A 17,028-nucleotide genomic window follows, 5' to 3' on the forward strand; every position below is an offset into this window, starting at 1 on the left:
TCCTGCTGACCTGTGGGGCTCATTTCAGCTCTGGATTTGGAGCATGACTGGGATGATGGGCAGTGGGCCAGGAAGGGGTGGATGCAAGGTCCAGGAGAGAGCTTGCTGCCCCAAGCTCCACACAGAAGCCCCAGAGCACGGATAGGAGTTTCCCAGGATGCCAACCCCTGCCCTGTAAAGCAACAGGCAGCAGCTGGGCACCTGTCCGAGGCAAACAGCACAGTGAGTTGTTAAGAGGAGACATTTCTAGGAGAGCTGTCATGGAGCCTTCCTGCTCTGGGGTGTAATGTCCCCATCTATGGGGCCTTTCTGAGGTGCTTGCTGCTATTGAAGAGCAAAGCTTGACCTCAGCAAGTGACTCTGGGGGTTAGGGATGACTCCCTCCAACAGTAGCATCACATAAAGGGGCACACAATGGCAGCGTCCCCTGGTTCTCTGGAGTGTGTGGCATTGGGTGCTGACAGAGATGATGCTGGACTGCGGCAGTGGTCACAAAGCAGGGCAGTGGCAGTGCCAACAGGTCTTCTGATGCCCAGTGCCTTCTCCTCCCTACCACTTCCTACCATTCCTGCAACAAATGCATGGCAGGAGATGCCAGAGATGCCCAGACTGACTCTGCATGCTCCATGCCCCAGTGGCCCAGGACTCATGCACAATTTGGTCCCTGGTCCCCTGGCCAGAAGAAACACTGCCCTGGCTGCTGGAAGGATGCTTGGTTTGATTGGAAGAAGGCCAGGGGAACGCCGTGCTGGAAGAATGCTGCATGATATGGACACAGTCCCTGGCTCTGAAGTCCCTAAGAAATGGCTCACAAGCCATATATGCCATGATCCTAGGCTGCCTGGGGCAGATAAAGAAACTGGACTCCAACCTGCAGGAAAAGCTCAGCTGGCTGCTCCTTTTCTGGAAATTTGGCACAGGGAAGAGTCTCCCTCTTGCGGCTGAATGCAATTGCTACAGGCACAGGGAGCCCAGAGGCGGTGCGTTCGCGTGAGTCTGGACTTGCTGCTCAGCACTGGGCAAACACTGACCACAGCTCTCTTCCTCCACTGCCCTGAGGGCTGGCACGTGCTGGGGGGTTTGTCAAGCCAAGAGCATGTGGGAGAAAGTGGGTCTGATGTCTCTTCCCATCTCATTTTTATCAGGCTACATCCTCCCTCCCGCCCCCACTCGCGTGGACGCAGAAGGGAAACGACTGGCTTCCTTTCCTTGGCTGCAGCCAGCTTCCTTCCTTCAACTCCCGCAGCCCGGGGTTGAGTCAGCGAACCCTTCAGACCGTGCCTTGCAAACCACAGCACAGGACATAAAAGAGCCAGGCTCAGCGAGACGGAAGCGAAAGCCAAAAGCGGGCTGGCAGGCCGCATTATCAGTGTCACACTGAAAACCGACGCCGGGGCAGCCGCACGCCAAACCCGACAGGAACTGCACACCCCAGCGCGTCTCCCACCCGGGGCTCCGAGACGCAAACAAGTCTCGGCTCAAGAAGCATCCAAGTATGTATTTAGCTGTCCGGGGTTGAGCCCACACACCGTCCTGGGGGAAATGACGCATCTGTTAGCACTTCTTTGGTTTCCTCCAGCCTGACCATAAAAGAATAGCAGAGGACTTCAAGGACAAGACTCCCCAACGTGCTGCTGCCCATAGCCACATGCCGGCTGCAGAGAGGGCGTTGTGTGGCTTATGAAGGCAGTCCAGCAGCTCTAGCCATGAGGGGATATCATATTGCCTTGCGGTGGGTGGGATGCGGTGCTGTCCTTTCTGAAGCAGACAGTTCTTCCAGGCTGGGTAGGTCACCCATCAGACTAGGGCGACCTCTGCTTAGCAGCGGGTTTTACTCTTACATGGGCCCCAGGCAGAGGTTCAGTTTTACTACCTAGCACATGCAACTGCAGAACCACAGTGCAATCTCCAGCCAGCTCCCGGCCCCATGCGGGCACAGGTTTTTCACTGCCCCTGCATGGACTGTGCTGAAACAGCCAGACCACTGTAGGTAACCAGCAAGCAATGCACTTAGTGCTAGCTAGCGAGTGCCACCTGCTGAGAAAAGAGTGGTCCTGTTTCTCTCTCTCTGCCATGGAGCCCGACCTCTGCTGAGCATGGAGACTTTGGTGTTAAGGACATTTGTATAAATAGCTATCACATAAACATGTCATTAGAGATGGGACTGAAATAAAACCACAGACCAGGGCGCTCTGAGCCAGACCCTGGGGAAAGCAACATGGGACAAAGAATAGGAATGTAGGACACACCGATGCATTTTTGCAAGGAGACTGTGCTGTGGGCACCCTTCCTCGTGGGTGGAAGATGGGCCTGGGGGATTTCAGGCTTGCAAAACCTTTTGTTTGCCCCTGGTGCAAATGTATTTCAAATGTAGAAGGGAGGGGAAAGGCCACCAGACAGCTGCTGAATGTGATTTCTAAGCAACCCTGAGCAATGGTTTTCAAAATGAGCTGTATTGGAGAGCAGCGCCTGGGCTCAGGAGGTTGGGAGCAGTGAGAACCAGAACTTGGTAGCCAAAGCTGCTGAGGATTTAGTATTCAAGCAAAGACGGAGGCAAACTGTGAAAGTGGGGTCTCTTTAGGCAGCCTCCCCTCCACACACTGATCTAGGGCTGGCTCAAAAGGGCTGCAGTGCGGGGAAGGGGGTTAATGGATTTGCAGTGCAAAGGATGAGACAGACCCATGTCCACATCTCCTAGAACTGACGTGCTACCGGGGCTGGGAAATGCTGACCTGACAGTGCCCTGCCTAACGGCACGCAGGATGCCCTCTACATCTTGCCTTAGGCCAGTGCTCCCAGTGCTGCTGTGTCTGTGTGCCTGCCTTTGCATTTACGTGTTCCTGTCATCCATCCGCCATGAAAATGTAACGCCCCGACTGCCATCAGCTCCCTCTTGACTTTGACTAGATTTTTATTCTCAAAAAAGCACAGGTTGCAACAGAGCCATCCATTTGATGGCTGCACTGGCTTTGGGAATATTTCTGGGCAAGCCTTCTTCTATCCTGCCTACATGCAGCAGTGAAGACTCAAGAGAGCCGCATCCCACAGGGATCAGGGTATGGCTTTCCTCTGGGTCTCAGCTGAACTTCTTCTCTCAAAGAAGCCTTTTTTTTTTTTTGGATGGCTGCAGGGATTAAACCTGTGGCCCCTGTAGCTCAGACCTTGAAACCTTGGCAGCTTTTCAGCCACAGAGCTTATTGGCTCAAATCAAGCGTAGTCTATGCTTACCTGGCAAGGGAAACACCGTGACCATGGAGGTGGTCTTCCTAGTTGCACCGCTGTCCTGGCACGGGGATAGTACCTGCCAAGGTAATGTATAGTAAACCTCCCACTTAGCTGCTGGAGTGAGATGGTCTTGGCTTTAAGCCCACTTTATGGAAATGGGAGACTCCTCCCTGGCTTGCCCCTGGGACCTTACAGCTGAGGGCTAGCAAAACTTAGGGGCCTCCGGGCTTGGGCCTGCAAGTAGGATGCTCACCTAAGGTTTTCGAAACATCTGAAGCCCCAGATGTGGGTGGAGGATGTTTGCTGGTAGTAGGGCCACTTATGGTTCTGGGCTGACTCACAGATTTGGAATTTTATTTGGCAAATTTGGCTTTGAATACAGAATATTAACCCCCCTCCAAAAAAAACCCCTCCCCAGCTGGGAGCTCCAATGCGGCCAGACCTTCGGCGGCTCTGACACCGCGCTGGATCTGAATCCCATGCTGTCTAGCAGGTTAAATGTGCACTGAAACTCCAAGTGAAGTGAGCTGAAACCACCCATCTGGTTTTGCTTGTTTGGGGGAAGGTGGGTCACTGGGAAAGATCACCCCTAACCACAGAGGTTTGTATTGTTTCTGCCCAGATCCATCAACCGGCTCTATCTTCACTTGACATTCAGTCCCCGAGCTCTCTTAACATTCAGACCCACGTTCCCTGACAAGTCTGCAGTGGGCTTGCACAAAGGTCAGCCCCAGCTGACTTGAAACGCAGCCCAGACTTGCCTGACACACAGCCAACTTCTTCCGACAGGCTTGCAAACCTGGCCCGAGTTTCGGGTTGCTAATCCAAATCTCGCTGGGTTTCAAGTTTCCTTGCAAGGCTTTGGCTCTGCTCTTCCCATAAGTGCAGCCTCGGGCTGTGTTTGGGTCGATTGGCTGGACCCTGCTATGGCAAGCAGAAAATCCCTGGCTCCCAGGAGCAGCGGAGGATGAATTGGGACAGGCAGGCCACACTGAGAGGTCAGGCTTCTCGGTCTATGCCTTAAATGCAGAGTCCATTGAGGAGCAGTTCCTAGGGAGCTCTGGTATTCTTGTCCCCTGGATCCCTCCGTCATAGATGAACTTATTCTGATCCAGGAGAGCAAAGGGGCCCGAGGGACCTTGGCTTTTTCTCCACTGCTCACGGTGGGACAAACTAATTGCAGTGCTCCTGCTAAATTTTCAAGCTGCCGGCTGCTGGGAAGGTGCAGACAGAAGTTCATGGGGTGAAACCCTGGCCCTGCGAGATGGACGGGTGTTTCACGGCTAACTTGAACATCTTTCCCTCATGCAATTGATTTCCACTAGGTGTCACTTAAGGCCAAAAAGTTAGCATGTTCCACACGGGTGATTTATTTAACTCCCCTCCCCTCGATTATGGATCTTATCCCGCTCCCCAAGAGAGGGGATAAGTGGCCACAGGTGTTTGGCTCTTGGGCTCTTTTCCATCCCTGGCTTGTATTGTTCACACCTGATGATATGCCAGGCTTTTCCAGCTTGTCAAAATTGTTTTGTGGGAGAAAGTAACATCCCAAGCTGTTATTCTTTAAGAGGAGTTTGTGATGCTCCTTTGTAAGGTCACGGGGAGTCATTTAACAGCAAGGTTATGGTTTTTTCTTGATAATGTTAGTGTGTGGCTCTAAGCACTTTGGGGTAGGACCCCTCTTTTTGTTTTGTATTTGTACAGCACCTAGCGCTGTGGGGGGCTGGCTGGGATTGGGGCTGCTGGGTGCTACTTGCCCACAAAAAGACAGCGATAGCAACAGAGAACAGGGATCAAAGTACATGGAGGGATCAGGGCTGTTTGCATCAGATAACCTTAGCACATCAGAGCTAAAGTGCTTGGGCTCCTGCAGGGCAGAGACTCTACTGATGCCTCCTAAAACTTGCCTCAAGTGCCATGCTGTAGCAGGTCTTCCAGGCCAGGCCTGAGTCTGGGATGCCACCGGCCCATTCTTTTGGCAAGTCCATGGATCACCCCAGAGCCCTGCTGGGCAGATCTCCTTGACACCACCCCCGGGCATTTGTTCGGGCCCTGCCTGCAAGGCTCCATTTTATTCTTTAAAGACAAAACCAAGAGCAGTACACAGCTTTGCCTTGACCCAAGCCTGCTGCAGGAGACCAGATCCATGTGTCCTCATGCCTGTCCCACCTGCCCTGTCTCAGTGCTGGCTGCAAGAGCCACCCTCTTGCCTGCTAGTCTTTGCAGCTGAGACACTATGCACCCCCTTGTTCAGTGTCCTTCATGCTGCAGAGGTGGCTGCATTTTGTGTGTGTGTGTGTGTGTGGTTCAGGCTGTGCATGCGGTGTCTGTAATGCATACTTGTCTGGCCCATGGGTTACAGCGCTAGATTCCTTTTATCGGAAGAAGCCCGGGCATGTTTCTCAGTCCTGTGATATAGGTATGCATCAGGGTGAAACCCAGGCGGCACAGGAGGCCGAATCCCAAGTTTAGTCACCTTGGTGGGGAAGGGCGTGCTCTCGGCGCTCCATCCGCTCCCGTCGGCTCTGGGGATTCCTCCCCTATGGGTATTGCTGGGAGGGTTGGCGGAGAGATCAGAGGAACATGCTGGCTCCAATCCAGCCAGTTGTGTTCAGGCCTCATTGTCACACTTGGTTGTGCTCAGTGGAAACCATGTTGGAGCCAGCAACCTAGCAGGCCATCACACTGCTCTTCTCTCTCAGTCGGGATCTCTGTTCTTCCTTCTGCCTTCCTTTTGCTGCCCTCAGCCACTTGCCTGGGCCACACTGTCACATCTCCCCTTCTAGCTCCTAAAAGAGTCAGCACTGAAATGAGTGCTGAGTTTTGGGGCCGATACCCCATCAGGTGAGTGGGCTGAATGCAAGTTCATATCCTCACTCTTGTCAGGCTCTCTGGACTGGGACATAAGCACCTCCATTCCTCCTAATTCACATAGGGGACCTTTGCTTGCAAGCAGGATTAGATGCTTGTTTTTGTCCTTATCTTTTTTTTTTAACATACAGTTTGGGCGATCTGGATGTGACCCTGGGCCATGTAAACACATGGATCGAGTTGGATCCAGCTCACATGTGACACCCCCAGCACAGACAGCGTGTGCGCTACTGCCGTGCGCCAGCAGCAGCTCTCGTCATTCTGCCACGAGTCTGGTCGATCTGTTCCTCTTCACAAAGCTCCCGGATTGCTGCAATTAGAGGAAAATCTCAGCTCTCATGTTTTTTTTAGCAGGAGCGAGTTTCTATCCCTCAGGGCTGCAGAGAAAATCTTGGGGCGGGGGGTGGGTGGAAAAGTGCCACCAAGCATAACCTTCAAAGGCTCCAATACAAGAAGACAGACGGAAAGGAACTCCCAGTGCATTTTACTGAATCTCTTGAGTTTTAAGTCAGGGTCCTGCCATCCGTCTGTGCAGGGTGGCCTGTGCTGAGCCTGCGTTACACACTTGCTGCTCGACAGGTCTGAACGTCTTTGTGGCTCCATCCAAGTGGGCAGAAGTCATGGCCCTTGCCAGAGGGAGCTGCATGTGTAAGGTGGAGAGAGGAGCAGGGGTGGCTGCTTCCTCGAGGGAATGGAGATGGGCATGCATGAGAGTTGGGACCCGGGAGGTTTGGAGGGAAGCGCTTGTGTGCACGCTTCTCCTAATTTCCATTTTCCCCTTCCTGCCATGAGGTGTGAGAGGTGGCAGAGTGGGGGGCAATGCCAGGAGGTGAGTTTATGGTTTGCAAGGATGCTCCAGATGCTGGGGGAAGGGAAGAGCTGTTGGATGAGGCAGGGAGGGCAGGGGAAGGAGGGAGACCGGGGCGTGTCAGGAGTGAACTCCTTGCACCGCTCACCTCCTGGTGCTGAGGCTGGTGGGCTGGGGACCCTGGCTGCCTTTGTGCCCTGTTTGAGCCGCTGATTCACGTAGTTCTTGGCTGAAACAGCCTGACCCCTTCCCCGCCCCAAACACAAGCTGCTCCACATCCGCAGGATTCAATTAGTCCTTGAAGTCCCAGTAGCTGGCCCCCTCTCCACCGGCCCTGCCAAGCAGAATCGCATTCCCAGCTGAACCGGGCAGCCGGGATGTGTTATTCTAAGTCTGGGCGGATCTGCCGCTGCGCCAATCTCGGCCCACCCACTGTCAGCAGCTTCAAAGAGCAGGGGAGAGGTCAGGTTGCAGGCACAACAGACACCGGTAGCTCCCTCTGCACCTCCGCCTGCCTCCTCCTTCCCCAGGGCCAAAGGGTGCAGCAACAGAGATGAGGTCTGGAGAGCCTGCAGTCTGCAGAAGTCCAATCTGCCTCCAATTCAGTCAGCTGAGCACCGGACCCTTGCAGTGCTGGGGGCGCACGCTCATCCTGGCCACTAAAGGGAACGGTTTCTACCCATAGGATCCCCTTTTAAAAAGCACTTATGGTTGCTTCTGTGCTGCCAAACACAGCGCAGTGCCACATAGAGGTAACAGAGCCACCTGCAAAAGAGCTCATGCGGGGGCTGGCAGCAGTACATCCATGTTTAGGACCAGCTTGGGTACTTTGGCATGGGGGCCACATACCTGAAGTGACTCAAGAGCCCGCATTCAATTTTCAAAGGGGCCAAAACCTTCTAAAAGCCAAAGGGTTTGACAGGCCTAAGTCACCTTTGAAAAAATAGCAGTTGGGGTCCTAAATCACAATAAAAATGTCACCTTCGGTCTCCATGGAGTTAATCTCCGACCATATTTTTTTCTGAAAGAGCTGATACGTTTCCTTATTTTGGAACACAAAAGCCCTCCTGAGAATCACAGCCAAGAGAATCGCAACAAATGGCCCTTATCTCCTTAGGTTGGAGATTATTAGGGAGGTTTAGGAGGTAAAACTAGGATTAGAATTGGGCCAATACCAAAACAATATTCCTCGATTATTCACTTGAATGCCTCAGGTCTTCTGTATACTTGGAATTCAGCCAGCAATGGGTGTAGTGCATCAGTGCAAAGCCCAGGCACAGACAAAGAAACTATTATTATTGACATGCCAGTACCACCTAGAGCTCTCAGCTGAGATCAGGGCCTATTTCCCACTGCGTGTTGCTCAGACACATAGCCAGAGACAGTCCCTGCTCTGAGGATTGTCCAGAGACACACACGGAGGATGGGAGGAGAAAGAGAAGCACCGAGAGGGGATATGATTTGCCTCTGGCTGTGGAATAAATGGGTGATGGTGCCAGGCTTCGAATTTGGATCTTCCAACTCCTTATCTGATGCTTAAACCATGAGATGGTGCATTTTGCAGCTACAGCCTCAGTCATGGCTGTAAGGATTTGCACAATATTTTTGTGCTTATTCGAATCAGTGGGTGTTCACCGGTGAAATACCTTTTGCATTCGTCCAGTCAGGGAGCAAAAACAACACTGATTTATCTGGCTGGTCAGAACTGTTCAGTGATACAGCAGCAGCAGCAAGTCACAGAGAGCGGCTCGCTTTTCCATCTGATCACAGTAACACTGGGAGAAAGGGGGGAAGAGTGTGGTCAGGAACTTTTTGGTATACCAACAAATAAAGGTGAGGAGGATGTGGTCTGGTTCCAACTCCGTCAGAAGGAAAAGAAGCTCTGGATAAATGATATATTGGAAAATCGTTGCTAATTTCATCTTATTATTGCACTTTGCAACGTGGCATGGGCTCAGCACTTCAGATCCTGAGTTGTTTCCAAGCATGCCCAAAATGTAAGGGGGTTGAGAGATTCAAGCCCCAAAGACACACAGGCAGAGAGGTGCCAAACGGAAGAGAATTTGCTTCTGTTTGGAACTAGGTAGCGTAGACCAAACACTAGAAACGGTGATGGGGAATAATGTTGTTCTGGCCAAGGGCTCTTGGTGGAAAGGACTTTCCAGCTCTAACGGTGTAGCCAGGCCATCTGTTTTGCTGAGAAACATGACATTTCGTGCTGTTCAAACATGGCTCTGTCTCGCAGTGCAGAAAGGGCCTAACCATGGGCCTCACACCTTGGTTGCTCTCACAGCCCAGGTGACAGGTCCACGACAATGGCTTAGGTGTTCAAGTTAAGGTAAGAGACAGCTTGGGTGTGAGTGAACTAGTTTGTCTCCTTGGTTAACTGGGTTTGGCTGCTCCCACCTACAGCGGCCTAGTAGGGTAAGGGGGATGCTTGCAGAACTGGGCAAGACACCTCATTTCTTGCTTTCTTCCATCTCCTTTGCTACCCTCTGGTTGCTCCATCAATCACTAGCTTATTTTCATAGATCATAGATGTTTGCGTCGGAAGGGACCTATTAGATCATCGAGTCTGACCCCCTGCCCCTGGCAGGAATGAGTGCTAGGGTCAGATGACCCCTGCCAGGTGTTTGTCCAAGCTCCTCTTAAATACCTCCAAGGAAGGGGATCACACCACCTCTGATGGAGGGAAATTCCCCTGCTCTGTATGGAAAGGCCCCGTACATAACCATCATGGCATTGTTTAATCACAGCCCTTCCCTGTTCCATGATCTGTCAGAAGATGCAGTCAGGAGCTCGTAGTCAACAGGCCCTTATGCAAAATGCCACTGAAACCGATGCCCGTTTGCTGGCAATCTCAGGAGAAGCAAAGGAATGAACGGACCATGGAGACTAATCTTTTCATCCCTTGTGCTGATCCCTCCAGGTCCAGATTGGCAGAGCCTGCACACTGCTGCTCATGCCAGCTCGAAACCTGTTCTGTGCCAGAAGTCTTCTGGGTCACCAACCTGGCACCCCCTTGGCAGCACTGGGCTTGCTTTGTATCTGCACAGTCCCATCCACACATGCATACACCCGTTTACCTCAAAGCCTCTGGTTCATGAGCCCAAAATGCCTTCACCCTATGCACACACATGGAGGATGCACAAACTGCTGGCTGCAGATCAATCCTCCTGTGCGCCGGACCAAACAAACCATTTCTCTTTATCAAGCTATTGTCTTTTGAGGAAATGCCATTGTTTCATTCTTTGAAACAAAGCTTGAGCAAAGCCCCTTCTGAAGCAGCAGTTTCATCCCATCTTCCTGCATCCCCCCCGAACTTTCAGCCTTGTGAGGACGCCCTGGCCAAGATGGGAGCCTCTTGCGACTAAATGCAAACTCTTTCCTTTCCCTTTAAGGGAAGAAAGCACATGGATGCAGTTTGCATTTGTATTTGCATGTCAAGGATACTAGCTTCCCTGTTTTACAGGATATTCAAGTGTCTTCTGAGCCACTCATCTCCTGCCCACTCTGCAAAAATCCTGGTGGTCAGAGACTCGTTCTCAAAAGCTGTTTTGGGTGGTGATGTCTTGCTGCCAAATGCCAGCTCCGGCGGATGGGGAAGACTGTTTATCAGCCTCAGCCGTGCTTGTTGCTAGCAAAAACACAGAGAGGCAATTGTTGTGTGGTTGGGGCATGGGACTGTGACTCAGAGCTGGGATGGACTCCCAGCCCTGCCACCAACTTCCTGTGTGACCTGGTACAAGTCACTTAATGTCTCTGAGCTTCGGTTTGCCCTCGGTGACACTGGGACGCGATGCCTTCTTTTGTTTGTGTGAGGTCTTTGAGGCATGGGCTGGCGCAGGGCACAGCTGCCTTGACTGGGACGTCTGGGCACAACCAAAACATTCATGCTAACCCAAATCACAACCCGCATGCACTGTGCTGACAATTCCTGTGTTATCTGGAGCTGGTAACAATTTATCCCAAAGCACTGAGTTAGCAGCTGGGACAACGCTGCAGAGATTGGGATGACTGTGAGGACGAGGCCAGGTACCAGAATTATGGCTGGGGAGAGCTGAGAGGTTGAGAATGGGCAGGTTTATCCCTTCGTTTCCTGTAGCAGCTTGTAGGCTTCGCTGTTGCTTTGGTTGCTAGGAGGATCACCGGTGCACAGCCCTCATCACGCCGGTTCAGACCTGTCTGCAACCAGAACCCTGACCCTGGCAATCCTGCTACCTGCCTGCTCAGAGCAGGGCAGAAAGGCCCATTTCAGGCACTGGACCCGGTGCACAAAATTCCCCTAGGGCTTAAGTGAAAAGAAAAGAGAGAGTGGGAGTGGGGAAGCCTTGACCCTTCCCTGAATGCCTGACCTGATGGACATGCACAGAGCTGCACTCCTGGCTTTTGCAAATGAAAGAGCCAACCACACCTGCACACTCAGTACCCGTGGCCCTCATCCAGCAGGCTTTTCCTTCTCCCCACCCTTGCTAAAGTGCAATAGGAAAATATCAGCGTGCTCAGCCCTGCTGGAGTGGACAGAGCTACCTATTTGGCTAGGGAGCCTTGGCCTGGCTAATCAGCCTGGCAGCAGGGCAGCCGGAGGTAATTGCCCAGGTTGCAGCCTGGCGCTGGGGGAGCGGACGGCAGGTTGGTTGCAGTCGGCGGCTGAAACACGTCAGTCAGCGGTGACTGTTTTAATGCCCCTTTTTATGTCTCCCCTTGGGGGTCGCGGCTCCGAACGTCCCCGTGCGGGTCCGGTGCGCCCCTCTTCTGGCACCTTAACAAGCAGCAGCTGTGGGAGTCAGATAGCAGGAGGGAAGAAAAAGCCCCTCGCACTAATTAAAGGTCACAGGGCCATTCGGGAGACTTCCCAATTACCTCGTGAAGAGTGTCGCTAATGTGAGATAATGATGTCATACGGCCACTAATGAGGCAGGTTAGCCAAACCCCGGGACCCCCTGTGGCCTTCTCTCCCCAAGAGGAGGTATCACCAGCAGACAAGCAGGAGATAAAATGGTCCCTCTTCTGTCCCTTCCCTGCCCCGCACCCCCTCCTTCTCTAATGATGGGGGCCAGTGTTGGACAATGGAGAGAAGACAAGGGGGAAAGCAGAGAGGCTGTGCTGGTCTGTGAGGCTTTTTTGAGGAGACATTTCCAGAAGTCCCACTCTGCTCCTGCTCTCTGAACAACTCCTGCAAGCAAAGGCAACAGGATATTGTTAAATCTGCCCCCTGCCCCTGTGCTGGTTACTACCTAATGGGCCTGGATTGGGTCATCTGCTGCTAAAAAACCTGCCCCTGGACCGCTAGCATGGAGCTCTCAACCCTTTTCCCCCCATCCCCCTCCATGTAGCACATCTTGGGATGAGCCCATTTCTAAGGAGAGATGCACAGTCAGCCTTGGTCTCATTTAGCACGGGTCACATGTCTCTTTAGTGGTGGGCAACACAGCCTCTCTACTGCTGTATCAGGATGGGCAGGGGGCTCTCCTGGGAGGAAGGCTGCCGTCTTGGGAGCATCCTGGTCTTCATCTCCCCTCTAGATACCCGCCACCCCCGTCTCCGTCACCGGGATCTGCTCTGTGAAAAGTTGATTTGTCTGGTAAAACTTTGACTAAAGCAGCCATGCAGGGGTCTTGGGTCAATATTGGTTTTGGGGACAGCTGGAAAAAATGTTGAAATGTTCAATTCTCTTTGCCCTCTGCTGTGCTGTTTGTCTCCGGCCTCAATGCCTGGGCAGTCTATTAGTGTAAACACCTCTTTGTCTTACAGCTCAGGCACCAGGCAGGAGGTAAAGAGACAAAACGCTGTAACAGAGATTAAAGTAAGCCCACAAAATGGAAAAAAGCCACAGGGTCCCAAACTCCCTGAATGGGGAGAAGGGAGCTGGGAGGTGGGGAGGGGAAGGGAAGGGAAGGGAAGAAGCCACAGAACTATAACAAAAGATACTTAAATCTAAAGTCCAGAGAGCAGGGAAGTTACACATCAAGGAAAAAGCAAAAGCAGTGGAAAGGAGGGCTGGATAGCTCCAGGGGATTGTACAGACAGTCTTTCCCCTCTCAGTCATCCAGCTGTGGTCCTGATGCACAGTACCGCAGCAATCCTGTCTTTGCTGGGCATTCGTGCCATAAAGCATGATGCCCCACATAAGGGGTAAGTTCTCTGGGGCTCCCAGGTATATAGCTTGTACCAGGTTGGTCTAAAAGAGCAGAAGCAGGCAAAACTCTTGTGCTAGAAGTGATATCCCAGAGTTTCAGTGTGAACAGGCTGCTGCAGAAGTGATGTGCAGTGGGTGGAGGGGACTTGGACCCTCCACCCCCAAGACCCCCATGCTACTCTTAGGAGGCAGCAAGAAGCCGCCACTCCCAACAATTCTCACTAGCTCCCCCTCTAGCTTTCCCTTTTGCCTCTCTGGCTACTCACTCAGCCCTTGGCGGCTTTTGGAGTGGCAATGCGCTGCATCCCCTATGTCAAGCCACGCTGAGCAACCCTGTTTCTTGGAGGCCATTTTGCCTTCCCATCTCATTTTGCTTCTAGCTCAAGCAGCTATTTCTAATGGACTCCATGGTCATGAAAAACAGAGGCAGAGGGGAACCAAGGCTGATAGAGATGCAGTTGTTTGTGCATTGAATCTCAACAGTGGGCAGAGCTATTGGCATGGACTGGAGTGAAACTAAGTCTGAACCTCCTGCTTGGGAAAGAAGAATCAGCGGTGGCTGCAAAGGGTGGTTCACCCCAGGCGGTTGAGAGACCTGCCACCTCTTGCAGCCGTATGGAGAAGATGCTCTTTGATCTTGCAGAATTTCAATACTTGGAAAAATCCAGTGCTGCCTGGGGAATTGCTGGGTAATGGGACTGCATCCCGTGCTACCCCCGGGAGAGCTAAGCCACCCCCGCGCAACCCTTCTTTGCTCCCCCCAGCCGCAAGCAGACACACAAAAGATGAGCCACAGCTTTCGGAGCAGAAGCTGCCAACTGCAATTCGTCAGGCAGTGAGAACCGCCAGCACATGACTGGAAGTGGAAGCGTGTCTCGGGGGGAGGCAGGGGTGGAGAGCAGGAAGCCCGGAGCTTTACCAGGAAGACTGAGCCTGAAGTGTTTGGGTTATTATCTCCTGCTTTCATGCCTCCCACGTTCTGCAAAGGAACAAGGTTGTCGGGACGAAGCAATGAGGCGGGGGAGAGAGCAGTGGGAGGAGATGAAAAGAATAAAGGCGGTGAGAGGAGGAGAGGGTGGGAACCTGGAGTCATGCGGCCTCCTCTACACTAAGAAGGGTGCGTGCCAGGACCAGCCAGCCTCCCTGGGGAGGTGCCTGTGAGACTGGCGCAGCTCTTCTGCCTGTATAGCTTGTATGAATTCCTTTAAGCCAGGGGTATCAAATGTGCGGTCCGTGGACCAGATCTGGCCCATGGAGCTGTATGATGTGGTCTGTGGGTCTTGGACTGACATGCAGTATATTGGGTACGGGCTGAACTTCGCACCATGGGCAAAGGGGGCCGGCATGCGGCACATACTGCGTGCAGTGCCCTGCTGGACTGTGCCTGTGTGCTGGCTCTGGCACGGCCCAGTCTGGCCTGCAGACTGACTCAGAGACACCCTCATCCGGGCCACGGGGCTGGATGAGTTTGACACCCCTGCTCTAAACTAAGAAGTCTTTTTGCCAGCATAAGTGCACCTGTACTAGGGTTTTTGCTGGCCAAGCCTTGTCAATAGGGGTGTGTGGGGGAGGTTGGGTTTTTTTTTTTACACTGCTAACACAGCCCTGACTGCAAAGCTTTCATGTCTGGTCCAGGCCTCAGGGGAGGAAAGAGAGGGGGAGAAGTTAGATAGTCATTCATGTGTGCAAGGTGTTCAGATACTATGCTGGGAGGAGGATCGATTCCAGCATAGCTTAGTGATGGGAACACTGCGCCAGGACTGGGGAGAGCTCGGCTGTGGCTCTCCCTTTGTTACTAGTCTGCTGGGTGACCCTGGGCAAATGGCTACACCCACCTGCCCCTGGTTTCCCTGTTGGTAAAATGGGAATGGTAGTACTGAGCTGCTGGCAGGGGAGATACCATAGTCATGTTTTTTGATCCAGGTGGTTTTACTGATTTGGCAGGGGAGAGATCCCCTCCTTTTCGGGCTTGAATGACTTGGTATAATTGAGAGTGGAGACCTGCCCATTGCACTGCAGGCAGGTCTCCCCTACAAGATTCATAGATTCATAGACATTAGGGGCTGGAACGGACCTCGCAAGATCATCGAGTCCAGCCCCCCTGCCATAGGCAGGAAGTCTGCTGGGGTCAAATGACCCCGCAAGTTAAGCATCCAAATGCCATTTAATGAGGCCAGAGTAGGTGCTTGCACCACCCCTGGGGGAGTCTGTTCCAAACCCTGGACACTTGGACTGTAAAGAAATGTTTCCTTATGTCCAGTCTAAATCGGCCTTCCAAAAGTTTGTTGCTGTTAGATCTTGCTATCCTTTGGGGAGCCCTGGTGAACAACTGTTTTCCCACATCCCTTATGTACTTATAGGCAGCCACCAAGTCCCCCCTGAGCCTTCTCTTTTCCAGGCTGAAGAGTCCCATGTCCCTCAGCCTTTCCTTGTAAGGTTTGCTCTCTGGCCTTTGATCATGTGGGTGGCTCTCCTCTGGACTCTCTCAAGCTTATCCATGTTCCTCCTGAAGTGGGGGGCCCAAAACTGGACTTAGTACTCCAGCTGTGGCCTCACTAAGGCCAAGTAAAGTGGGAGGATAACGTCCCTGGTTTTGCTTGAGATGCCTCGGTGGATGCATGCCAGAGTTTGGTTTGCTTTGGCAGTCACAGCCTTGCATTGGGCGCTTATGGTCATTTTGTGGTCAATCAAGACCCCCAAGTCTCTTTTGGTAATGGTGCTAGCGAGCGTAGCACCATCCAAGCCTATAAGTATGGTGCTGATTTTTCCTCCCAAGGTGGAGCACCCTGCACTTCTCTTCATTAAATGCCGTCAGGTTTTGGTCCGCCCACCTTGCGAGCCTGTCCAGATCGGCCTGTATCCCCAACCTGTTCTCCAGTGTGAACACCTTCCCCCAAAGTTTAGTGTCGCCCATGCACTTTGCCAGTCTGCATCTGATGCCTGAATCCAGGTAATTTATTAAAATGTTGAAGAGGACTGGCCCAAGTACTGAGCCCTGAGGGACACCGCTAGTCATCCCGCGCCATGTTGATTTGCTTTGTTCCCTCACTTGATCTACATCAATTGTAGGCCCATCTCCCACCCCCTGGATGCTTTGCATCCTATCTGACAGGGTGACCCCTTTGGATGGGTGGAAGACCAACGCAAAGTAATTGTCTAGTAAGAGTCTACTAAAGCCTCCCAACGGGAGGATCTCGGCTCCACAATTTATGGCAATGGGGGATTGCTCTTGGGCTTTCCCTCTAGCTTGGTCCTTCGGCTTTTTGGCTAGGGGCAAGTAAGACTAGGGAGCACCTGAACTCCAAGACCTCTGGGCTTGGGGCTTGCACGTAGGTTGCCTGCCGTGGATTTGGGAATATCTGAAGCCTGAGGCTGAAAAGTCTGGGAGGTAGGATACTTGCCAGTGGTAACACCACAGACTTGAATGATTGAGCTCTTCTCAGCCAACAGAATTCGGAACTGATTTGGCTGATTTGGCATAAGACATGAAATTATATACATATAAAAAAGCTGCAGTGGGAAGCACTGCTGAGATGTGTCGCTGGAAAGCACTGCGTGGAGGGGAGAGATTTTAGAGAGAATGCTCCTGAATTCACCTCCAAACCAGAGTGATGCATTAAGCTCACCAGAGCAAACGCCTTAAGAGGGTCCTTAGAGCTGTGATCTTTTCCAGGGATCCCGGGATCCAGGATCTGGTTTCTGGCTCATGCTGCCTGGTCCCAGCTATCTGTCCTGACGGGTAATGCAAATACAGGCTGTCATCAGGCAGCAGTTATATGCAAAACCATTCCCACTTTGTGGCATGATACAAAACAATTCCCAGCCAAGAAATAAATAGATAACTGAAAAGATGAGTACCACCTGCATGCAAATCTAGCCCCGAGCTCCCCGCCACTCTTCCTCTGGTCCCCAGAAGGGGTTGGTAACAGACACTGAGCCTCCTGGTGTTTTCGGTTAGGAACATTGCTGTCTGGATGCATGTTTA

The sequence above is a fragment of the Alligator sinensis genome, unplaced genomic scaffold, assembly GCF_000455745.1.
Source record: "Alligator sinensis unplaced genomic scaffold, ASM45574v1 scaffold569_1, whole genome shotgun sequence".
Taxonomy (NCBI): domain Eukaryota; kingdom Metazoa; phylum Chordata; order Crocodylia; family Alligatoridae; genus Alligator; species Alligator sinensis.